At 48.3% G+C, this 25,823-nt stretch overlaps 1 pseudogene; it reads right to left on the reverse strand.

Moving 5' to 3' along the window:
- Positions 1 to 25,488, reverse strand: part of LOC144129509 (putative fatty acyl-CoA reductase CG5065) — an 84,573-nt pseudogene extending 59,085 nt beyond the window's left edge.
- Positions 25,489 to 25,823: the final 335 nt, after the last annotated feature.

Genomic DNA, 25,823 nt, shown 5'->3' on the forward strand with positions numbered 1-25,823 from the left:
AAAGCCCGAAACAGCACCGGTACAGTTTCAGTGCGTCAGAACCTAAGACTGCAGTCAGCGATTTCGCCACTGTTTGTGTCATTCACTATCCGTCTATCCACCTAGCTCCACCCTCCACAAGGCCTCTACCCACTAGAAGTGCACGCAGCAGCGAACGAAAATGAGATAGGTAAATCGAATTGAAAAAGACAATGGCAAAGGCAGACAGTCATCCAGAAGCACCAGCCTTATCCTCACCCCAGCTTCCTAGCTAGGGACTGCCCACCCACCCACAGCCACCTTTGACCTCCCTCCATAAGTGTCATTCACTACTCTCTGCCCACCTTCACTCTTCGGGAAAATTTTGTCGCGTGTAGAGTAAAAGCATTCATTACAGTAAAAAATTAAATGTACACAAAGTCTCCTTGCCCTCGGAAATGCGAAAGCATTTAGACTTGCGTTGCCTCCTTTATTACTTTGTAATGTAATTAATCATTGATTGTAATGATTAAACTGGTGGGTAGTTGTATAGTTAAGTAGGTATCAATTATTCATCATTAATACATGAATTATTGATAGTTAGTATTGATTTGTTTTAATTAATAATGAGTTCCATTGATTATTAAACAATTTATTTCCTTACTTTTACCGTTCGCTCAATTCTGCAGGAATCACTAGTAATTCACCAATTTCGTGAATTTCTCAGGGTAATTAGAAAAATGAATTACCTTATTAATAAATTAATCATTTTTTCAATAATTCGGACATTTAAACTTTCCATTCAATCATTACTATTCATTACAAATCATAGTTACTCTCTTACTGGATGATCGACAGTTCATGGGGACACGCTGTGTGCACACTTCCTGTCCACAGCTCGTGGTGACACATCCCGTCCGCACCACTCTTGAGGCAAGACGTTAAAGAAATCATACAGGGTAGATCGAAATGCTTTCGCAGGATTAGTACGTAATTTTTCTCTCCATCTTGAACTCCGTATACCGCTTGAGACTCGCTTCTGTCACTGCGTCTTCCGTACACATAAAAGAAAGACGGAAATTTCAACGGTTTCCTATTCACTCACTTGAGAGACTCATTGAACCTGATCGTAGCAGCCGAATGGAAGACGACGGATACTTCTTCGACTAAGGTGGCCGTGTCAGACGCACTGAGTCCCAGGCTCGGAAGTGTCAGGTCCCCAGGCACTGCTGTCACCTTATCAAGTGCACTGGGCTGCTCTCGCTTGAGGCGTTCGAAAACCTGCGACAGAAAGAGTAGATCGAACGGAATGCTGATGGCTAGGCTGTAGCAACCTAAATCCTGCTCTGAGAATTTGATAACAGAAGGAGGAAATTTATAGCGTCTGGTGGTTCGCTGCGAGCCTTATACATTTGATAGGAGGCATCGGCCGCAAAACCAAGAGCGAACTGAAGGCTGCATGATTCTCTGACCCTGCATACATTCGAAACGGACATTTAAAAAAAGTGTAGACTTTGCAGCAGTACACGCAGGTACATGTACAGTCGCCAGCAGAAGCTTACGGGACGCATGCGCTCAGGAACCATTCGTAGCGATGCTTTGCGGTTCAGTCACCTCTAGTCGGCCCCACCCAAGCGACCATGTGTGTCTCCTTATGCATCCATGTAATTCATGAGATTAGCTGCGAGAATGCGGCCATATTACCTCATTTCCACGCAGCCGCACGCCGCAAACTCCATCTGTCGACTGCACAGTTATTCCTATGGACATGCAAGTTAGATGTCCGCGGCGAGCCACTTTGAAGCTACAGCTTTTCAGTTGAGCAAAGTTTGCGCTGCTTACGAGAATGAACGCAAGAATGGTGGAAACAAATAACGCGGTAGACGCGAAGAAAGAAAGATAAGTGAAATTCGTATGCATTGCTTGACTCGGGTTTAACGGCGCTCCTTTTGTTTCACCAGATGCTGCTTTTCCTTGCACTGAGTGGACATGAGCGCCACGCCTTCTGGAAAGTTTAGAGAACTTGGAAGAATTCAGAGCCGAAGTTAAGATCCTCCGTAAACAACTTGAAGATGTGAAGCAACTGACCCTTCAGTGCCATGAGAACCGGATTATAAGCAAAGAACTCAGTGACGCCAGCCCCCCCCCCCCCCAAAAAAAAAACAAAAACAAAAACGACTGATTGCCTTGAAGCAGTACAGTAGGAAGACAATGAAGCAGTACAGTACAGTTGTCATCAGTAAGTTTATTGAGACAGTGGCTTCGTGTTTGTCCACAGAACTGTCCAACCATGACATTGAAATCGCACATCGGGTAGCTACAAAGGCTAAGGGAACACCAAATATTATTGTACGGTTTGCTTCACGGGCTAACCGAGATAGATTTTTGCTGGCGGCAAAAAAACAAACAAACGTGACAACGCTCTAGTGCTTGGGATTGTAGAAGTGGACCTCTCGGAAACGAGTGTTTGTCAATTGACAGGCGTTAATCTCACGACATTTTTTTTTTGAGCCAGCAGACCCAAAACGTAGAAAGTGGGGCCATGGACCTAACGAAATTGCCGAAGTCGGACTTGTTCTTGTTGTGCGAGGAACTGTTAGTAGAATTGCTGAATAAAATAACAAAACTTGAGCTAAGCAAGAACATTTATAAGCATATCGAGAATAAGGATCAGCGTGCAGATACGTGGAACTTGGTACGGGAGGCTAAAGAGAAAGCCGACCAGGAGAAAAAAGCACGTAAGTAGGAAGCTGATCGGGAGGGGGAAAAAAAAGGAACGCATTAAGTACGAAGCTGAGAAAGAAGAAAAGGAACTAAAGCGATTGGAGCTTGCACTTTAGATGCGACGAGGCGCGGTCCAGAATGGAGGATGCGGAACTTGGACAGAAGCAGAGAGAGAGAGAAAGCAGAGTGCCTAGGCGGCCGGATGCGCATTAATGGCAGAGCGTGGGAGCCATTTGGGCGCAAGGCGGCTTCTGTCCAGAGAAGACCCGCTAAGCATCAGACTATCGCGGAGCGTAAAGATCTCAACGCTACGAACCCGGATCAGGCGCCTAATCGGCACGGATGGAAACGAAGCGCGAAAACTCTAGAGAGGTTTGAAAAGGCTAGAGAGACCGCTGCCGAGCCTGATCAGCGCGTTGACGTGAAGCAGGAATCAACGCAAACGTGCGACAGGCAAAGAGATAAAGCCGGAGAAGGGGAACACCCGACCCGACAGCCCAAGGAAAAGGCATGCCAGACCGTGGCCGAGTTGGGTAAGCGCGGCACGGGCGTGACAAGGAGAAGGTAGGGGTGCGCGAATCTGCTGGTTGCGAAGGTGAAACTGAGGTCAGCATTGAAGAGCGTGCACAGTAGAGAGAAGAACGGTGCCACTGCAGGGTGTGCGACAAAGGTGAGCCAGGCGAGCTGAAAGGCAGTCAGGAAGAGGCGCATAACCGAGCGGCGACAGTGAAACGTCCGCCAGTCGACTGCGTGGAGTTAGGGCGCAGCTGCGACGCGAACAAGATAGTTGTTCGTCAACCCGGAGAGAAGTGCACCAGTAATTGGGCATGGGAAGCCTAAGGAGCGGGTTGTTGGTCCCGAGGTGCACGCGGCAAGAGTCAAGGAAAACGCGCTCTGGCCGGAGCGGAAAGAAATGAAAGGCTCTAATCTTGATTTAGCACTGCTAACTGTATCTGATGTAAAAAAAGATTGGGTGGTTTCAAAGCCTGAAGAAAAGAATCGCATTTCGTATCAGAGAGTAGATTCTGATCATCCTACATGAGCGGATAGGTCAGAGAATAAACCCCCCAAATATGCAAGGAAGTTGTCCTCTAACGAAGAAAGCGCTGGTAAGCCCACAGAAAGGCCGCGGCGTGCAAAAGTAGCAGAGCCGTGTTGTCTTAACACAAGCGCAGTCAGCATTAGGGATTTTTCCTGCTATAAACAGAGCATCCGCTTCTCGGAAGAGGAGAATAAAAGTAGCAGGGAAGAACTCTGCATAAACACTCAAGCGCGCTATTTTTTGAAAATGTGCGGGATGATCCCCAGGCGACGTCGAAAGCCACCCCGGCAAGTTTGTAGCGCCAGGCTATTCATGGGAAACTCGTTTGCGTCTGCTGTGGAATCATCATCATCATCATCAAAATACGGCGCTGTACTCATGCATTCCTGCAGTCTAGGCGTAGCACGGACCAGACTGCAAATATGTTCTTCACGATGCAGCCTTCAACTGCATCGTCAAGAAAAGCTTTGGCCAGAGTAATTTGTGGAGTTCCCTTCTATCACCCGCGACGGTCGTACCTGTACGTTTAGACAGAGTCCAGATGAGGGAGTTGAGGGAATATTTACCTGTGAGCGAAGAACCGTTGCCAGCCTTGCCTGCGGCTCCTCTCCGCGCTTGGTGCGTATGAGGAGGTAGACCCGCTTTAAGCCGGGACAGGAGCGCAGCAGCTTCTCCAAGAGTACCTGGAACAGGGGTGCATCAAACGCAAAAGATAAGTCTGGAAATTGGAGAAGAAAGATCGGAATTGCGATTCCTGCCTGCAAGTGACAAACAACTATCTGCAGTTCCGTTCGATGTACAGGTAGTTCAACAAACCCCCCGGGCTAGGCCGCCCGGGTTGCATGACTTTCTTTGAATATATATATATATATATATATATATATATATATATATATATATATATATATATATATATATATATATATATATATATATATATAGATATATATCTATATATATATATATATATATATATATATATATATATATATATATCATAGAACGATAAACGTATTTGGTTGCTAGAGGTAAAATGCAAAGTTGAGGAACGCTTCATTTCGGATGCTCTTCTCAACTTTACATAGGGTTTATACAGGGTGCCCCAGCTACTTGGACCAAGATATTAAAAATAACATAAGCGTTCTTCGGGACTGAAATCACGTGGATGATGTTACGGTTTAGCTAAAGTTTCAGTACAATTTTTTGCTCATTTTACTTTAATAATTATTCCAGATAAATTAAAGATTATTTTTCAATATAGCTTGAAACGTTCAGGCGTAAATACGAAAGTTGTGGAGCTCCATAAATAATGCCCAAGCCAGGCACTACCAACGAGATAGCCTTAGCGTGGCCGTTTTTATTCAGGAAAAACGAAAGCCCGCGGAGTTCAAAAAATACCACGTGACAGCGCGCTCCGTGCGTCAGAATGCGCCGCGATTACAGCGCTCTCGTCCGTGGTTTCGTAAAAAACATCGCCTCCGGCTCCGACGTTACCAGCAGCGGCTGACGACGCATTCAAAAATCTGCTAGCGTGAGAATGCAATTCTCGCCACAGAAACGGGAGACGGCTTTCAACTGCCGCCCGAACCCTCTGGCGCTTATCTTGGAACCAACCACAACGCGAGGCTCTGTCGGGTGCAGCACGAAAGGAGCGAAGCGAGCGATGTTTTTTACAATGCACAAATGAGAGCGCTGTAAACGCGGCGCGTTCGGGCGCGCAGAGCGCGCAGTCAGGTGGTATTTTTGGAACTCCGCGGGCTTTTGTTCTTCCCGAATTAAAACGGCCACGCTAAGTCTATCTCATTGGAAATGCCGGGGTCGGTCAATATTTGTGCAGCTCCACAAATTTCCTTTTGACGCCTGAACGTTTCAACGTATATTTAAAAAGTTAATTTATCTCGACTAATTATTTAAGTAGGACTTTAAAAAGGGTACTTTAGATAAGCCTTAAAACTTTAGATAAGCCTTAACCACATCCACTAGATTTCATTTCTGAAGAACGCCTAGGTTTTTTCAAAATCTTGGTCGAAGTTAGCTGATATCTGATATCAGTTCAGGCGCATAACCAAGACGTAGGGCAGTCTTCATAAGCGCTATGTAAGCAGAGGCATCTGTGAATAAAGCCCACTGTCGTTCCTGGCCTGGCTACCTGCGTTCGTGTCTTTCCTCGGCCACGACAGAACAATTGGCGATGAGCACGGGATGATGCAACGATTCCGAAGCAAGGACCGGCACAGCGGAATGGACGACAGGACCACGAACAGAAGGCAAGCATTTCAGTATGGCAATACCAGAGGCTTCGGGACGTTTTGGAAGCATGCCAGAGTTAAAATCAAGGAGCGACAATATGAAGTCGTATTTCGAGATTTTTGTGAATTTTGAGACAAAGAACTCGAGGTTGTTCTTGAACGTAGTAGGCAGTACAGTGTAGCAGGGGCTCAAGAAAATTTTCGTTTCCTACAGTTCTACTGACAAGACCTTTACGGAGATACAGAAGATACTAGAACAGCACTTCAGTCCCGAGTGTTCAGTAATCGCCGAGCGTTGCAAGTTCAACAAGCGCCCGCAGGAGGAAGGAGAAAGCGTCAAGGACTTCATGGCGGAAGTTAAACATCTGGCGCGTTATTGCAAGTTCAAAGCATTCCTGAATGACGCCTTGAGGGACCGGCTTGTGGCAGGATTGCGCTACCAGGAGACAAATGATATTCTTCGCAACGGAAGGCCTAACCTTTGAAAAAGCGCGCAGGATTGCGCTCGAAAAAGAACTTGCTGCAAGGCAAACTAAAGAGCTACATTCCCAAGCAGAAAGCTGGACCGATGGGAATGTGGTTCGAGGGAAAGTGGGGACAAAACCCAGGCCGTCGCTAGTAAAAAGCAAAGAGCGCAAAAGAAACCCCCTTCTTATCATTGCGGGGAAGGGCGAAATTCAGACAAATGGTGGTATCGCAATGCGAAGTGCCGCGCATGTGCCAAGACTGGGCATCTGCAATCGATGTGCCAGGAGAAAGAAAACCCGTCCGGTGAAGTACGCGGAAGGGACGGACGACGAATCTGACGATTCGCAGCGCATTCATGTCGCGCTATCCGAGGGGGACGGAAAGCGTGGCTGCAAAGTTTATTGGCACATTCAAGGGAAACCCATTTCTATGCTTTTGGATACGAGTGCTACTGTCACACTAATGCTGGAAAGTGCGTTTAAGCAATGGTTTTCGCAGATTGAATACATGGCAACCAAATCAGTTTTGAAAACATACAAAGAGGTGTTAAAACTGAAAGGAAAGGCAACCGTAAACGTGGAACACAACGGCTGGCGAACTGAGCTTCCATTGCATATAGAAGAGGACCAGGGCAAGTCTATACCTACCCTTCTATGCCGGAATTGGCTGGAAAAGCTGTGGCTTGACTGGAAAGCGGTGAGTGTTGTCACGGAAAACGCTGATGTAAATTGTATACGGGAAAAATTCCCGGCAGTTTTTTGTGCAATACCGGGAGTGGCTCGCAATTTCGAAGCCAAAATAACCACAGATCCCAACTGCACGCTCATATTCTGTAAAGCGAGATCTACAACCTTTGTCCGTAAAGTTACGAGACTGATTTATTTTCTTCTCTAGAAATGATTCCCCAAAACAAATGCTGGTGCGTATGTGTAACGCCATTTTTTCGAGCTAACCTGAGCTATTCATGTTAATAGCTGTGGCAGCCGCTACATGGTACTACATGTAGAAATATACTTTGTCACAAGTCGTCTGCGCATTTTACTGTGAGTGAATGTGGAGAGATCGACGTCCACCTCGAACAGCGCGTAAACATAAAATTCTGTGTGAAGCTTGGCAAGGCAGCCACACATACGTATGAGCTCCTTCGTGACGTTTACTGGACCGAGACATTATCGCGGGCGCGAGTTTTCGAGTGGCACAAGAGGTTCGTTTCGGGGAGAACGTTGGTGGAAGACGACACAAGGCAGGGGCGCGCTTCAACCTCACGGAATGAAAACAACGTGGCTCCGATCAGGGAAATCGTGCAACAAGACCGCACCATTACAGTCCGCGTGCTATCAGATGCTCTCGACATTAGTAAGACAATATGCCACCAAATTTTGCCTGAGAACTTGAGGAAACGAAAGATGAATGCCAGACTTGTGCCGCACTCCCTCAAACAGGACCAGAAGGACCCGGGGGCATCAGTGAGCGCTGATTTGCTCTCCGAGGCAGAGAAGAATGCTGCACTCATTAACAGCATCAATGCTGAAGACTAAACATGGTGTTTTAAATACGATCCTCAAACAAAGAGGCAGAGCGCCGAGTGGCGGTCTACAAGCTTTCCGGCGTAGGGAAAGGTGCGGCGACAGAAGACCAAAACAAAGACGATGCTGATAGTTTTTTTCGATGCCAGAGGTGTCATACACACCGAGTTCGTCCAACAAGGGCAGACGGTGAATCAGGAGTTTTATATCCGCGTGCTCCAGCACATGTGTGATGAACTACGACGCCGTCGCCCAGACTTATGGGCGTCTGGACAGTGGTGCCTTCTCAACTATAACGCAAAGCCGCACACTGCTCTCAGCGTGAGAAAATTGCTCGCCAAGCACAGCATTACTGTACTTCGCCATCTGCCATACTCGATGCGATTTTTTCCTCTTTCCTCGTATGAAGAGAGCCCTAAAAGGGATCAGGATGGGGAGCGTGGGGGCTATTCAAGACGCCACGACAAAGGAGCTGACAGCCATACCAAAAAAAGCGTTTCCAATTCTTTCCAAGACCTCAAGAAGCGTTGGAAGCTGTGTATAGACTGCAAGGGAGACTATTTAGAAGTGGTGCAGCAGAAATGATTTCAATGTTAAACCCATTTTTTAAAGCGAAAGCTTTATTGGCCACAAACTCGCGATTTCGCAGTGGCGGTGCTGGCATGACGTCACACCGCACCGCTCGCATGACGTGACACCACGTTCTTCGTCGTTGCGCTCGCCTCCGCTCGCTTCGACAGCTGCGTCGCATGCGTGATAAGATGTCACTGGATTGAAAAGGAGAGCTGGCATGCGCCGCAGCCGCAGTTGAGGCGACAGTATGAAAGGCTACAATTCTGATAAGCTGGAGGAGGCCTGGAACCGACAGCGGAACGAGATGAAGAGGAAACGAATCGCCCAGGAAACAGACGAACAGCGCGTCGAACGACTGGCTAAACGCCGCCGTGAATATGCCGCCGCGAGACAGGCACGTTTAACGTCCGGTGTCTCGACCGCTAGCAGCAGCGACAGCAGCTGGAGAAGAGACCTGAGTCCTGCTTCACTGAAGATGGCCCGTGATGAACGATGGAATTCGACCAAGACACTTCAGCGGCGGGTTCAAGAAACCGAAGAACAACGTGCCGTTAGCCTAGAGAATTGGCGTAAGAGTGACGCGACCCCTTCAATCCTTGGACAGACTCGGTGCTGAAATCAAACATCGACCTTCAGGTCATACTGGATGTTCATGCTTTATACGTTGTGGAATATGTGAACAAGACGAACCGGGGAGTTCTACACTTGCTCTCGCTACATATATCCTGGCATAGCCGAGCTAAGCCACCGCCATTTTTTAATGGACTCAGTCTCGAAACTTTACGGACAAATGTTGTATGCCTTTCGCTACTAAACACGCAGTTAGCGAAGACCTCCGAGAGCCGAAAAGTCAAGGCATTTTAAAGAAAGTAGCAGGGAGCAAGTTGGCTACGCCCATCATACCGCTTCCGAAGCGCGGTGGTGGAATCAGAATTTGTGGAGACTGCAAAATATTTTTTTATAGGTTTTGGGGGGAAAGGAAATGGCGCAGTATCTGTCTAGTATCTCGTTGGACACCTGAACCGCGCCGTAAGGGAAGGGATAAAGGTGGGAGTGAAAGAAGAAAGATTGAAACGGGCGCCGTAGTGGAGGGCTCCGGAATAATTTCGACTACCTGGGGATCTTTAACGTGCACTGACATTGCACAGCACACGGGGCCCCTTAGCGTTTTTCCTCCATAAAAACGCAGCCGCCGCGGTTGAGTTCGAACCCGGGAACTCCGGATCAGTAGCCGAGCGCCCTAACCACTGAGCCACCGCGGCGGGTAGACTACAAGATAACAAGTACTCAAGACCAATTGTTACCCGCTACCGCTTCCTGAGGATTTTTACTGGATGGTAGCCGGTATTAAGTGCTGGGGTTTTCCTCGCCGTTGGTCGCTGTCGTTCGCAGCGTATCAGTACGATTTCAATTTTCGGAATGACAAGAAGCTGGAAGGGGGTCATTCCATGCGAAACGTAAAGTGCAGAGTTTGCACTCGACTCCCTTCGATCTTCTCCATAAAAATTGTGGCGCTTTATTGAGCCCGCTAAAGTAATCTCCCTTAACAACTTTGGCAAAAATATTTTCTGGTTTGGCATGGAATGACCCTAAAGCGAAAGCTGTTCCGCGGAACCCTGACCGGCCAACATCGTACGTGACCAGCACCCGGCCACTTGCCATCACGTGACCAGTGCCAACCAGACAGACAACCACGCGCCCGTTGCGGCCCTTATAGGGGGCCAGGTTGCCACAAAGTGCTTGGGTAGACCGGATGCAGTGCGACAGCTTTTGCTAAGTTTAGAGCGTTAGGATAGTATGGCCTCAGAAATCAGCAGCCAAGAAAGGCACCTGACGTCGTCGAAGTTTGCCTGTCGAAGCGACCGGTTGTTTAGTTGGGTCTGTCCCTTTTATACGTTAACATTGCTACTGCTGAAACGACGAAGAAGTGTCGACGCGGTAGCGGCAGTACAATCACTGGGCGGGTGCTGCTGGCTGTCTCTTAAATGGTCACCAAGAGACAAACGCCGTCCAGTGCCTGGTTCTTCTAAGGCCAATAAACTCCTCTGCAAGTGGTGTAGGTTTCATCTGACACTGTCCTGGAGCTGCTTAGCGGCACTATAGAACATCCGATATAGCGACTGACGCCCCCTTGGCGTCCCCAGGCACCGCCTGCAACGGTTGTCTGCTCTGGCACGCCTAAACAACGGGAACCGGCCGTCTTCGGTTGGATCGGCGACCCTAACGTCGAGGCCTGGCAGGCTTGCTACGAGCGGATCAGCACGCACAACTACTGGGATGATACCATGAAAACAAAGAACGTGATCTTTTACTTCACTTAAGTCGCAAACATTTGATTCCTCAACAACGAAACGGATATCACCGCATGGTTGACGTTCAAGACAAGCTTCACCGAGATATTTGACCGTCCTGGAGTGCGCAAGCTACGCGCCGAACAGCGCTTGCCAGAGCGGGTACAGCAGCCGGGCGAGACATTCCACAGCTACATTTAGGACGTGATGGATCTCTGCAAGCCCGTCAGCGCTCAGAGGCCGGAGGCCGATAAGATAAAGAATATCATGACAAGGATCGATGGGGATGCCTTCCAAATGCTTCTGACCAAGCAACCCGACACCATGACCTCTGTCATCAGCTTTTGCCAGAGCTGCGAAGAGCTCCACAAGCAGTGCGTCCTCACTCTCCGCTTCGTACGGCCGGCCAAGAGCCTGTCCGCTGGTGCCGTGGTGACAGGAGGGCCGCAGCTCATGTAAGATGTCAACAATTCACCCGAGAAGAGGTCGCACGTCAACTGGCGCTCGTCGATGTAGTTCGTGACACACCACCAGCGCCAGCACCGACCCTTCAGAAGACGATCCAAGCCCTGGTTGCCGAGGCCCTGCCGCCCCTGTGGCTGCCCCACTTACGTACGCCGCCTTTCTTGGCTGAAGATGGCCCCATCTCTTGGGTCCTTTTCAAGACGCCACTGAAGGTCCGCCGCCTGCGGCGCCTCGGCCTGTTTTGGCCAGTGTTGTCGGTAACGCATTACAAGTGACGGCGCTACCGGTAACGCGTTACTGTTTTCAGTAATTTAGTAACGTACTCGTTACCATTTCCGAACTGTAACGGGTAACGTACTTACGTTAACAGTTTTCGGTAACGTAAGGAGTCACGTTACTAATTGCTTTTTGTTCCAGTTGTCACCCACTCCGCCCCTTTTTTAGAAAAAAAGGAAGCGCAGAGCACATAAAGTGATGTTGCAAAGAAACAAAAATGTACAGGTGCTCTCGACGACACTTGTTACGGCTCGCATGCATGCCAGAAAACACGTGCCCTTGACGATGCACCCATCTAATGAAAAAAGGCACAGAATAGGCATACAGCACAAAACACGTGCACGAACACGCATTTACATACTTGCCTTCACCTACTTCCCCTTTCCAAACCACTCACACTCAAAACTCTCTAAAGAGTGGAAGCATGCCGAGCAATTTGGAACATCACATTTTTTCAGAATTACTGCGAATTTGTTGTTAGTTCAGCGATGTTTTCTTTGTTAAGTCAGAATTGATGGCGAAGTGTCATTTTTTGTTTAATGTCACATTCAGAAAATGGCTTCACTATGTGCCACAAAGTTGGAAGCCATCACATGTAACCCTACTGGCAACTTTTGACCACTATAAAATTTATAAGCTCCTGCGCATTTGTTCAGACTATTTTCGTTAAATCAGGATTTTGCGTAAAATCATTGTTTGGGCTAGAAGTCTCATGTGAAATATGAGCTTTGTAAAATTGTCGTGAGTTCATAAGGCGAAGACGCACTAATTAAAATTTATGCCCATGAAGTAACGGCAAAGTAACGTGAGGTAGTTTTTTTGGTAACGGTAACGCGTTACATTTTTTGTAGGTAACGTACGGCGCTAACGCGTTTCTTTTTTAGTGTAACGAGTAACGTATTTAGTTACTTTTGTTTGGTAACGCCTACAACACTGGTATCGGGCTCCCGTGGCACAACCGTCGCCTCGCTTCGCGCCGGTGGTCTCTCACTACGGTCGTCCGTGCCGCACTGGCGGCAACAGGCCCATTTTCTTTCTCTGCGGATGCGCAGGACATGTAGCCCGTTACTGTCGCAGTCGTCTTTCTTCGCCTGCTGACGTCTTGCCGCAATCTGCGTACGGGTCTTACGCGCAGCAGCACCGCGTACAAGCTGGCCCACTGCCTTCTTCCTTCTGAGCCGACCGCCAGGCTGCCACCTCTCGCCGCTCCCCTTCGTGAGGGCGCCGTACCATCTCCCTTATGCGCCGTGGCGCCAGCCCCTCCGACACGGAAAACTAGTGAGCGCAGTTCCCGGGGCAAGAGCTGCGCCCTCTGCGAAATCTACAAAGCCTCCAATGTCACCCACAAACATCATTGAAGTTTTTGTAGAAGGTGTTGCGACGTGTGCTCTCGTGGACACCGGGGCTGCTGTGCCAATTATGGACGCGAAATTCCGCAGACGACTCAAGAAACTTATGACGCTATTTTCTGTACTCACCCTTCAGACGCTAACGCCGAGGAAGTCGAGCCGCTCGCAGCGTACACAGCACGAGCCGTTAAACAAGACGTCTTGTGTACAATTCAGTTCTTGGTCCTATCTTCTTGCTCGCACGACGTCATTCTAGGATGAGACCCTGTCTTAACACTCCGTTGTCGTCGATTGCGCCCGAGCCGAACTTACCTTCTCTGCCCTGGCTAATGCCGCCTCGGCCGAACCTTCTACTGAGTATCAGGCCAATCTAAGTCTTTCTCACGACGCCTAACTCTCTGCAAACTCCTACGTCCTTGTACCTCCCTCGTCTGCCTCACCACGCGCTCAATCCGCCACTTCTGTATTGTGCGCCAACTCGGAGTTATTCGTTCGCCGCAAGAACCTGCCGCACCCCTTCGCTGTCCTGCCCGCCAGAAGGACATCCATGCTCGTCAGCATTCCCGTATATTTCCTGTGACTCTGATTCATGGAAAAACTAGGGGCGCGTCGAATTGGCTGAACTCCTGAAAGTCGCCGACGAACGCAAAACTTTTCTTCCTCCATCGCTGGACTCTCTTACTCCTGTGCCCATGTCGCCTTGGCCGCCGTCTGACATCCTCTGTAGCGCAATCGATCAAGGTCTCAATTCTACGTGCTGCACCAGCTGTTAGACTATTTCCACCAATTTCGTTCGTCGTTTCACGCGTGCCAGTCTCCCCTCAGTCGTTTCTCAGATGTCAGTATGACATCGACACTGCCTCCCATCCACCCCTGCAACGGTGCCGATATCGAGTGTCAGCAGCAGAGCGCCGAGTCATCACCGAACAAGTGGACAACATGTTAGCGAGCGGAATTATGCTTCAGACAGCCCTTGGTTATCACCAGTCGTGCTGGTTCGAAAGAGATGGCTCCATCAGATTCTGCGTGGATAAACGCTGCGTACATTCGACATTCGAGTCGTCTATATCACTCCAGACACAAGCACTCTGACGCTGACGCCCTCTCAGAGTCTCTGCTGCCTTCTGACACTGCGACCACCTCCAGCATTGACTCCTGCTGTCCTCGTCATGCCCACCAAACATGCTTGTGGAACAGCATAAGGACCCCTGGATTACATCTCTCGTGCACGATCTGTCCGGCCGCCCTATGGCAGAAGCCTCTCGATCTGTTCGACGTCAAGCCCGCCACTTCACTCAGCACGACGGTCTCCTCTATCGTCGCAATTACATGCCCGACGGACGAAGATGGCTCCTCGTCATTCCTCGTCACGTACGAGCTTAAAGGGGCTATGACATGGTCGTTCTTCATATTGCAGTTTTGTGCTTCCGTAACTTATACAAGAGCCTATGATTCAATTTCCAATACTTCGGTGCCCTGGACGCGCTGTATATTAAAAAAAAATGCGATCGAAATTGAGACCGGGAAGCTAATCCCCCGGCAGCGACCGCCATATTGAACGCTCTCGGGACGTCACAAGGGCATCACAAGGCATTGTCGTCTGCTATCGTTGCTGCAATGCAAGTAGCATGTTCTCTTGTCCTCTGTACTTTCGCGGGCGATTGAAGTAGCAGTAGTCTCTCATATATGAGTAACTGGTGCCGCAAGAGCGATAAAAGTAACGTGGTTTTTCTTCTATAGGTAGCGTCCTGTCACACTAGGCCGATGGGACGTCGATCGACGGTTGGTGGGATGGTCGGTATGGATGTGCCGTCGCTGACGCATCGGTCTGTGACGCTAGACCGGCGACGACGCCAGCATGAGCAACGACCATGTATCTTAGTAAATAGTGAGCTTAGTGGGAACCGGAAGAGAGAGAGAGAGTGTGTGTGTGTGGGGGGGGGTGTTAGTTGGTATGAGAGTCTATAAAATAAAATTTAAAAACTTATTGGCCATCATGTTAGCTACGGTGACATGCGCGACGTGCGTGCACTAGCGAAGATGTGCTTTCAATCGGCGCCTGCGCATAGAACCGTACAGCGAGGCAAGCGACAGCAGGACGCTGCCATTGGTCGCTCGCCGCCGACGCCTGGGCTTGTGCTGCCGAGCGAAAGCTTTACGCCCAGTGAGGCGATGACCTCAAAAACTGCTCTTGTGTGTACCTTATAGGCGTAAAAAAAAAGAGCCAAACGAGCGGCTGCATTTCTTATCTTGACACTTTAATAGCGCTGCACTTTTCCCAGATTCTTAAATTTCGATCCACGGCGGACCGCCGGACCCTTTTTTGACGAGGCCTAGCGAACCCGCAGGATTCATATGTACAATTTCGGCGACTGCGGAGAGCGAATTCACAGGTTTTTAGCGCATGGAAGTAACCGTCCAGCGCAGTTTTGGTTAGAGTGGCTAGGCAGCAATGACTGCCTACATCGCAGACCGCGCGTACAATAAGGGAGAAGTGCCGATGTGACCCGATCTGCAGAGCATGTGCTGAACGGAACCGGCAGCAGTCGTCGGCGTCGACAGTGGACGACAAATTTGGCTGTTTTCCTAATGAAAGTGGTGTCCGAACGTAACTTTAGGTAAAGCGATCTAAAATCATGTTTTGGCGGCGTAGAGGTACCGGAGCTTGAATCCCGGCGCTGCGCGGTTCTCCACACGGTTTGAAAAAAAAACCTCGTGTCGATTGAATTGCATATCCAGGCCTGGAGTGTGGCCTGATATCGGTGACCAGAACATACAACGCACTCCCTCATTAGAACTGGACTTGGTCATCCTCTTGTAGTAATGGCCACAACCTTCCATGAACAAACCAATTCACCCTCTGCCATCAGTCCCAATCGGCTGCGTAGCAACTCACCAAGACGGCGGTCAGGCCTGTGACGCAGCGGAGGCTGCTAAGAATCACTGGCTCCGGACAGGCCGCCATTGGAATGTGAACCTCGCAACGTTTAACGCTAGAACCTTATCTAGTGAGGCTAGGATAGCAGTGCTGTTCGAGGAACTAGCGGGCATTAAATGGGATGTCATAGGGCTCAGGGAAGTTAGGAGGACATGTGAGGCGTATACAGTACTAAAGGACGGGCACATACTGTGCTATCGCGGATTAGCGGATAGATGAGAACTAGGTGTGGGATGCCCCATCAATCAGGATATAGCGGGGAATGTAGAGGAGTTTTATAGTATTAACGAGAGACTGGCAGCAATCGCAATTAGTCCCAATAGGAGGTACAAGCTGAGAGTGGTGATGGCCTACGCACCCACATCCAGCCATGATGACCAGACCGTTGAAAGTTTCTGTGAGGACATAGAATCGGCAATGAACAAAGTAAAATCACAGTGCACTATACTGATGGGCGACTTCAATGCGAAGGTGGGCAAGAAGCAGGCTGGTGACCAGGCGGTAGGTGACTATGGGATAGGTTCCAGGAATAGCAGGGCAGAATTATTTGTTGACTTCACAAAAAGAAATGATTTACGGGTCATCAATACTTCTTCCGCCAACGAGAGATCAGGAAGTGAACCTGGAAGAGCCCCAATGGTGAGACTAAAAATGAAATCTACTTCATACTGTGCGCTCAACCTGGCATTGTTCAGGATGTGGCCGTCCTCGGAAAGGTGCGCAGTAGCGACCACAGAATGGTAAGGTCTCGAATTAGCTTAGATTTGAAGAGGGAACGGTAGAGGCTAGTGAAGAGGAAGCCAATTTACGCGTTAGCGATGAGAGCGAAAATAGAGTATTGCAGGATATTCCTGCAGAAAATATATTCAGCCTTAACTGAGGAAGACGATCTTGATGTTCACACAATGAACAATAATATGACAGCTACCGTTACGGAGTGCACCCTAAATGTATGTGGTAGGAAGGCTCGACAGGATACTAGCAAGCTCTCTCAGGAGACGAAAGATTCGATTAAGAAACGCCATAGCATGAGGGCGTCAAGCCCTAGAGACAAAATAGAACTAACAGAGCTATCGAAGTTAATTAATAAGGGCAAGGTCGCCGACATAAGGAAGGTTAATATGGAGCGAATCGAGCATGCTCCAAAGAATGGAGGTAGCCTAAGAGTGGCGAAGAGGAAACTGTAGGCATAGGTAAAAAATGGCTGTGGTTTAGCTCTGGTTAAACCTGGACTGCTGTGATAGCTATATCTGGCCGAGTGTAACTAGCACAGTCGAATTGCTCCATTTCGCTGGGCGTTCCTTCATCTTCGTCGCACTTCACGCGGCGCATGCGCACAGCTGTTGCAGCTGTTGCGCGCCGCGCCGCCGGCAGCAGCAGCTACTCTGCACAACGTGGCCAACCACGTGACCAACGGCGCCGCCATGGAGCTCAAGTGGTGCCACGCTGAAGGGTCGAAGAGGTGGCGTACTGTAGCTATCGCTACAAGACCAGTTGTATGCGTTAAGAGACAAGGAGGGCAATGTCATAGCAATATCGATAACATAGTTAAAGTAGCAGAATAATTCCACACAAATCTGTACAGTAGCCAGTGTAATCAGAACGTTGATGAGAGAGACAATTACGAACAGCATTGCGTCATCCCGTCAGTAAAGAGAGAGTAAGTATAGAAAGCCTTGTGAGCAATGCAAAGGGGAAAAGCAGCTGGTGAGGATCAGGTGACAGCAGGCCTGTTGATGGACGGAGGGGGGGATGTGCTAGAAAATTAGTGACCCTGCATATACAATGCCTTATGACCTCGACCGTACCAGAAGCTTGGAACAACGCTAACATTATTTCTATTCATAAGAAAAGAAACGCCATAGACTTGAAAAATTACAGGCCAGTCAGCTTACTGTCCATTGCGTACAAGGTATTTACCAAGGTAGTCGCTAATAGAGTCACGGCAGCTGTAGACTTCAATCAAACAAATGACCAGGCAGGGTTCCGTTAAGAATATTCCGCAGTAGATCATATTCACACCATCAATCAGGTGATAGAAAAATGCGCAGAATATAACCAACCCCTAATTATATCCTTTATTGATTACGAGAAAGCATCTGACTCCGTGGAAACCTGGGCTATCATGCACGCATTGCGTAATCACGGTGTAGAAGAGCCTTATGTGAAATTACTGGAATATGTCTATAACGACTGCAAAGCTAACATAGTTCTTCATAAACTCAGCAATAAAATCCCAACGAGAAAAGGCGTCAGGCAGGTAGACACGATCTCGCCAATTCTATTCACCTCCGGTTTACAGAAGGTATTGCGAAGCCTGAATTGGGAACAGTTGGGAATAAGAGTCAATAGAGAATACCTAAATAGTCTGCGATTCGGTGATCCCATTGCCTTGCTGAGTCATTGAGGAGATGAATTGAAAAACATGATCAATAAGTTTGACAGGCAGAGCAGAACGGAGGGTCTACAATTAACACGCAGAAAACCAAAATAATGTTCAGCAATGTAGCAAGAGAACAGCAGTTCACAATTGGTAGCGAGGTGCTGGAAGGTGTAAAGGAACACTTCTATTTAGGGTAGGTAGTGACCGCTGATCCGGATCTTGAGAGACAGATAACTTGAATAAGAATGGGGTGGAGCGCATATGACAGGTTCTCTGAGATCATGAATTGAACTTTACCAGTATTCTTCAAGATAAAAGTATACAACAGCTGCAACTTACCAGTACTCACCTATAGGGCAGATGCACGGAGGCTAACGAAAAGAGTTAAGCTTAAACGGAGGGCAACGCAGAAAGCTGTGGAAATAAAAATGATGGATGTAACGTTAAAAGAACGGAAGCGGGCAGAGTGGACGAGGGAACAAATGCGGGTTAATGACATCCTAGTCGAAATCAACAGGAAAAAATGGGCTTGGGCAGGGCATGTAATGCGAAGCAAGACAGCCGCTGGTCATTAAGAGTAACGGAGTGGATTCCAAAACAAGGCAAGCGTAGCAGGGGGCGGCAGAACATTAGGTGGGTGGATGAGATTAGGAAGCCTGTAGGCATACGGTGGCCGCAGTTGGGAAAGGAAAGGGTTAATTGGAGAGACGTGGGATAGGCCTTTGCCCTGCAGTGGGCGCAGTCAGGCTGATGATGATACCTGCAAAGGCGCCGAAAGCTATACTCTCCCATGTAAGTGACACGTGCAGAGGATCTCATGACAGGAGCAGTCCACGTGACCCCGTACCTTTCCAATGAAGCCCGTTCCGCCTGTGATGAATACCGCTCGATCCTGGTAGAAGCAAGCCACCCGGTAGTCATCGTTTGCATCGGGCAGCACAGCTGTTGGCTCACTGTGCCGTCGCTGCTGGCAGCCCAAGGACCCCATGGAGGACTTCGGTCAGCACGCTGAAACTGACAGTGCCGCAGGTAAGCAGCAGCCGCTACTTGATATCGTGACACTGCGTTTGATATGCGGTGTCTAAGATAGACAGGCAACGATAAGAAACAACAGAACAGCAGCAGAAAACTCTGATGATGTTGCCTACGGAGTAGACATGCTCAGAACTGGGGCACAAGGTTTTCAGAGGTGCTCTCGGTTATGGAATTTTTATATAGCCTTTTTGAAGACGTAGCGATGGCGCAGCGGCAGAGCGTCTACCTCGCGCGCAAGAGGACCGGGGTTCGAATCCTGGTGCCGCGCAATTCTGCACCGAGTTTGACTAAAAAAAAAACTCCGCGTGCCGATGGAATTGTAGGCACAGTGTTGTAGGCGTTACCGCAAAAAGTAACAAAATACGTCACTAGTTACGCAAAAGTAAAGGAACGCGTTACCGAAAAAAAGTACCGCACGTTACTTTGCCGTTCCTTCATGGCCATTAATTTTATTTAGGTCTTCGCCTTTACTTTTTATAAAGCTCACATTCCACATAAAACTTTTAGCCCAAACAAGATTTTACGCGAAATCCTGATTTAAAGAGAATACTTTACACAAATGTACAGGAGCTTAGCAATGTTATAGTGTTATACGTTGGGCAAACTGGACGCTGCCTCAACCAGCGCCTTCTGGAGCACAAAAATTCTTTAAAGAAGACAGGCTCCCATCTCCCGGACCATTGCCAAGAATGCACTAAGAAGACTAAGGTCGCCTGTTTTCCCCGATTATCGGACTGTAGAGTATTGTTGAGAAGCCGCGATCAGATTGAACGGGAACTGGTGGAAGCCTATTACATCAGAAAAAAAGGAGATAACTGCATCAGTGATTCGTCTGTAATGCTTCGCCGATCTGAAACGGTTTTCTTAGATAGATTTCTGTAATCGCCTCTTTTTGATTTCTTTTGGTGTTTTCTGTTACCCACGTGCTTGTGATTCGCACAGTGGCGCTTGGGTAGGCGAAAGTATATTAACGGTCTACGTCAAATAAAGCCTGTTGATAGTAAGCGCTCGTCCCTGTCTACTTCTATGTCCGTGTGTTTTTGTTGCGCCCCTGTGTCCACCTGAAAAAAAAAATGTTATAGTGGCCTAAAGTTGCCTGTTGAGTTACATGTGATAGCTTCTAACTCTGTGGCACATGGTGAAGCCATTTTCTGAATGTGACATTAAACACAAAGTTACACTTCATCATCAATTCTAACTTCACAAAGAAAACATCACTCAGCACTCAGCAAATTTAAGGTAAATCGTAAAAATGTGGTGTTCCAAAATGCTCCGCATGCTTCCACTCTTTAGAGAGTTTTGTGTGTGAGGGGTTTGGGAAGGGGAGGTGGGTGGAGGAAAGTGTGTGAATGCGTGTTCGTGCACGTGTGTCGTGCTTTATGTCTGTTCTGACTTTTTCTTTAGTTGGGTGCGTTGTCAAGGGCAGGTGTTTTGTGGCATGAATGCAAGCCGCAACAAGGGTCGTCGAGAGCACCGGCACATTTTGTTTATTTTTAACATCAGTTGACGTGCTTTGCGCTTTGTTTCTAAAAAAAAGAGTGCGGAGTGGGTCACAATTGGACAAAAAGTAACTACTAACGTGACACCTCACATTACCGAACAATGTTAACGTAAGTACGTCACCCGTTACAGTTCCGAAATGGTAACGAGTACGTTACTAAGTTACCGAAAAAAGTAACGCGTTACCGGTAACGCTGTTACTTGTAGCACGTTACCGCCAACATTAGAATTACATTGCCATGCCTGGGGTGTCGCCTGATCGCGGTGACCGCAACCGACAACGCACTCCCTCACCAGAAGAGGATTTGGCCACCCTGGTGCAATGCTTGGCCACAACCTTCCATGAACAAACCAATTAACCCTCCGCCAACAGTCCCAATCGGCTGCGTAGCAACTCACCAAGGCGGCGGTCAGGCCTGTGACGCAGCGGAGGCTGCTAAGAATCACTGGCTCCGGACAGGCCACCTTTGGAATGTGAACCTGGCAACGTTTAACGCTAGAACCTTATCTAGTGAGGCTAGCATAGCAGTGCTGTTCGAGGAACTAGCGGGCATTAAATGGGATGCCATAGGGCTCAGGGAAGTTAGGAGGACATGTGAGGCGTATACAGTACTAAAGGACGGGCACATACTGTGCTATCGCGGATTAGCGGATAGGCGATAACTAGGTGTGGGATGCCCCATCAATCAGGATATAGCGGGAAATGTAGAGGAGTTTTATAGTATTAACGAGAGGGTGGCAGCTATCGTAATTAGAATCAATAGGAGGTACAAGCTAAAGGTGGTGCAGGCATACGCGCCAGCGTCCAGCCATGATGACGGGACCGTTGAAATTAAGCTTCTATGAAGACGTGGAATCGGCAATGAACAAAGTAAAATCACAGTGCACTATACTGATGGGTGACTTCAATGCGAAGGTGGGCAAGAAGCAGGCTGGCGACCAGGCGGTAGGCGACTATGGGATAGGTTCCAGGAATAGCAAGGCAGAATTATTTGTTGAGTTCTCAAAAAGAAATGATTTACGGGTCATCAATACCTTCTTCCGCAAACGAGAGATCAGGAAGTGAACCTGGAAGAGCCCCAATGGTGAGATAAAAATAAAATCGACTTCATACTGTGCACTCAACCTGGCATTGTTCAGGATGTGGCCGTCCTCGGAAAGGTGCGCAGTAGCGACCACAGAAGGGTAAGGTCTCGAATTAGCTTAGATTTGAAGAGGGAACGGTAGAGGCTAGTGAAGAGGAAGCCCATTTACGCGTTAGCGATGAGAGCGAAAATAGAGTATTGCAGGATATTCCTGCAGAAAATATATTCAGCCTTAACTGAGGAAGACGATCTTGGTGTTCACACAATGAACAATAATATGACAGCTACCGTTACGGAGTGCACCCTAAATATATGTGGTAGGAAGGCTCGACAGGATACCGGCAAGTTATCTCAGGAGACGAAAGAACTGATTAAGAAACGCCAAAACTTAAGGGCGTCTAACCATGAAGACAGAATAAAAGTAGCAGAGCTATCGAAGTTAATAAAAGAGCGCAAGGGTAGATGACATAAGGAAGTTTAATATGGAGAGAATCGAGCATGCTCTAAAGAACGGAGGTAGCCTGGAAGCGGTGAAGAGGAAACTAGGCATAAGTAAAAATCAGATGTATGCGTTAAGAGACAAGGAGGGCAATGTCATTAGCAATATGGATATGATAGCTAAAGTAGCCGAAGAGTTCTACAGAAATCTATACAGTAGCCAGTGTAATCAGAACGTTAATGAGAGAGACAGTAGTGAACAGCAATGCGTCATTCCTCCAGTAGCGAAAGAGGAAGAAAGCCTTAGGAGCAATACAAAGGTGAAAAGCAGCTGGTGAGGCTCAGGTAACTGCAGATCTGTTGCTAGAAAAACTATAGCCTCCCTGTATGCGGAATGCCTTATGACCTCGACCGTAGCAGAAGCTTACAAGAATGCAATCATTATCTTAATTCATAAGAAAGGAGACACAAAGGACTTAAAAAATTACAGACCGATGATCTTACTGTCCGTTGCCTCCAAGGCAATACGGCGAAAGCCTTTAATCGCGCATGCCCGCGGCCACGATCGTGTCCGTCCCTCAGACCGTGACTTTTCGTTTAGTGAGAACTAATAATGATAGGAAAGAAATAATAGCTGCTACAAATAGAGGAGCATAAAATGCCCCCAGAAACAATTTTTTTATGACTGTAGCGTAATTAGTTATTTAATTATAGCCAAAATGTCAAATTTGCGCCGAAATAGCGCGGATGTCGATATAGCCACGCGAACGGTGGGACGTGGCATCCACGGGAAGTCGTCACAGCCTAGTAATATAACTCGGAAACTGATAAAGATAGGAGAAAAAAATGTTTTCTTCAGATAGAGCGGAAAAAAATGAACCAAGAAGCCAAGTTTATTGACTGTAGAGTAATTATTTAATTATATATAGTAAAAAATTGCGTCGAAAACGGTTTGACGTCACATCCACCGGAATTCATCACAGCACAGTGAAAAAAACACAGCATGTACAAAAAAACGCCGGATTTACTAATTATTATGTGACAGAAATTAGTAATAAAGTAGTAATTAATTAATAATTAGCTGTGGCAGCAACAGTATCAGCCAAAGTCGCCCGGAAAGGCTTTGGCCTCACGCAGTTTAGGTCGTCAGAGTGCCCCGAATTTTTTACTAAGGTAATCGCTCATAGAATCATGCCAATCTTAGACCTTAATCTACCAAATTATCAGGAAGCCTTTCGTAAAGGATATTCCTCAATAGATCGTATTCACAGTATGAAATAGGTAATAGAGAAATGCGCAGAACATAAACAGCCCCATATATAGCGTTTTTACAGGCATTGCGGAATCGGGGTGTAGAAGAGCCTTATGTCGAAATACTGGAATATGTCTGTAGCAACTGCACAGCTACCATGAAGTCAGCAATAAAAAGGAGAATACCTGAATAATCTGCGATTCGCTGATGACACTGCTTTGCTGAGTCATTCAGGAGGTGAACTGGAAATCATGATCAATGAGTTAGACAGGAAGAGCAGAACGGTGGGTGTTGTATCGCGGCAAGAAGGAAAATTGCGCGAAAATAAGAGCAGGCACCGGACAGGGAGCCTAACCTCCGGTAATGGCGAACAAAACCAAAGAGAGCGTTTATTTTAGTTCAGCGGCTTATATACCCTCCGCCAGGGGGGACACAATGTTGTTTGCACATAATGAGTTCAACAGGTTGCCAACACGCAACACGGAAAAAGCTACACCTGAGAACACCACAGTGGGTCTAAAAATTATTATGCAGAAAACCAAGGTAATGATCAAGAGCCTAGCTAGGGAACAGCAGTTCACAATTGGCAGCGAGGTGCTGGAAGTGGTAAAGGAATATGTCTACTTAGGGCAAATAGTGACAGCTGGTCCGGATCATGAGAGGGAAATAACAAGAAGGATAACAATGGGGTGGAGCACATGTGGCAGGTTCTTTCAGATCATGAATAGCAGGTTACCATTATCCCTGAAGAGAAAAGTATACAACAGCTGCATCTTGCCTGTACTCGCCTACGGAGCAGAAACGTGGAGGCTAACGAAAAAGGTAGAGCTTAAGTATAAGGACATCACAGCGAGCCATGGAAAGAAAAATGATAGGTGTAACGTTAAAACACCGGAAGCGGGCAGAGTGGGTGAGGGAAGAAACGCGGGTTAATGACATCCTAGTGGAGAACAAGAGGAAGAAATGGGCTTGGTCCGGACATGTAATGCGAAGGCAAGATAACTGGTTCAAGGTAACGGAGTGGATTCCAAGAGAAGGCGAAAGTAGCAGGGGGCGGCAGAAGGTTTGGTGGGCGGATGAGATTAGGAAGTTGGCAGGCATAGGGTGGGTGCAGCTGGCACATGACAGGGTTAATTAGAGAGACATGGGAGAGAACTTTGTTCTGCGGTGGGTGCAGTCAGGCTGATGGTGATGATATGGTCCTTTTCAAAATGAGATTGAAGGGTGACGCCATATTGGAGCAGCTGCTAGCACGTGCTCTTAGGAGGGGAGCGAGTAGACTAACGAAAATTCCCCGCTCTCCCCCCGCACCCACGCCCCATCAGAAAAAGAAACAAAAACTCCCCAACGATTACATTATATTCCATAATGCGAAATTTTAGTGCCGCTTTATAGGTGTTTTGATTTTGCGATATATTGAGGCATCAGCTGTGAGCCTCTGCAGCTTCGGCGGCGCGAACGACCGAGCCCTCTAGAAGACAGGGATGAGCTTCTGCGTGGGCGGTGCGCACCTCTGGATTCCTCCGCTGGCAGCGCGGAGCCTCTGCAGCGCAGCAGCGGCAGACGGAGCACTTGCACCGGTTGTGTCGCTGATTGTTGAGAAAGAACTGCCGAGAGTGCTTTCTGTTATTATTATACAGGCAGATGTTTTATATTAGGCAGAGAACACTGCAAGTGGCATGGCTGGCGGGCGGACAATCTGTGTTATGGTACGCACACACTGGCGGCAAGACGCGCGCGGCACGCCGCCGGTGGCAAGAACGCCGCGCGGCAGGGAGGCCACATTGGTTGTGCGCGCGGCGGCCGCCGCGGAGTCACGTGACAGCGCTGATCTCGCCTTGTCTCGAACTGCGCGAGCATAGGCGCGATTTCGCGGTTCTCGCGCGCTTTTTCCTTGCTCGGTAAACAGACCACATACCAGCTCCTCGTCCCTCATCAACCGCGCTGATCGCGTTGACTTCTGCAATGGCAGGTGCAGACGACGATGTTCTGACGACGATGAGCGTTTTGGTCATTGTGTGTTCCCTGCTGCTGCGACGGCGGCGCGCGCAAAAGGCACGCAGACGAAGGTTTTGGGTGCACCCCTGCTGGCGCTACCGAGACGTTGAAGGGCAAGCGAATACTTTGCTTCCCCGGCTGCGCGCCCGAGATGAAGGCTTCTTCCGAGAGTGAGTGATTACAACCTTTTCAAACGCGTAGTGTGCCGTGTGTGCGACGTGATAGTGATGTCTTTGATTCTTGATTATAGCTTCCTTCGGATGCCGCCGAGCT

Source organism: Amblyomma americanum, chromosome 4, assembly GCF_052857255.1.
Source record: "Amblyomma americanum isolate KBUSLIRL-KWMA chromosome 4, ASM5285725v1, whole genome shotgun sequence".
NCBI lineage: Eukaryota > Metazoa > Arthropoda > Arachnida > Ixodida > Ixodidae > Amblyomma > Amblyomma americanum.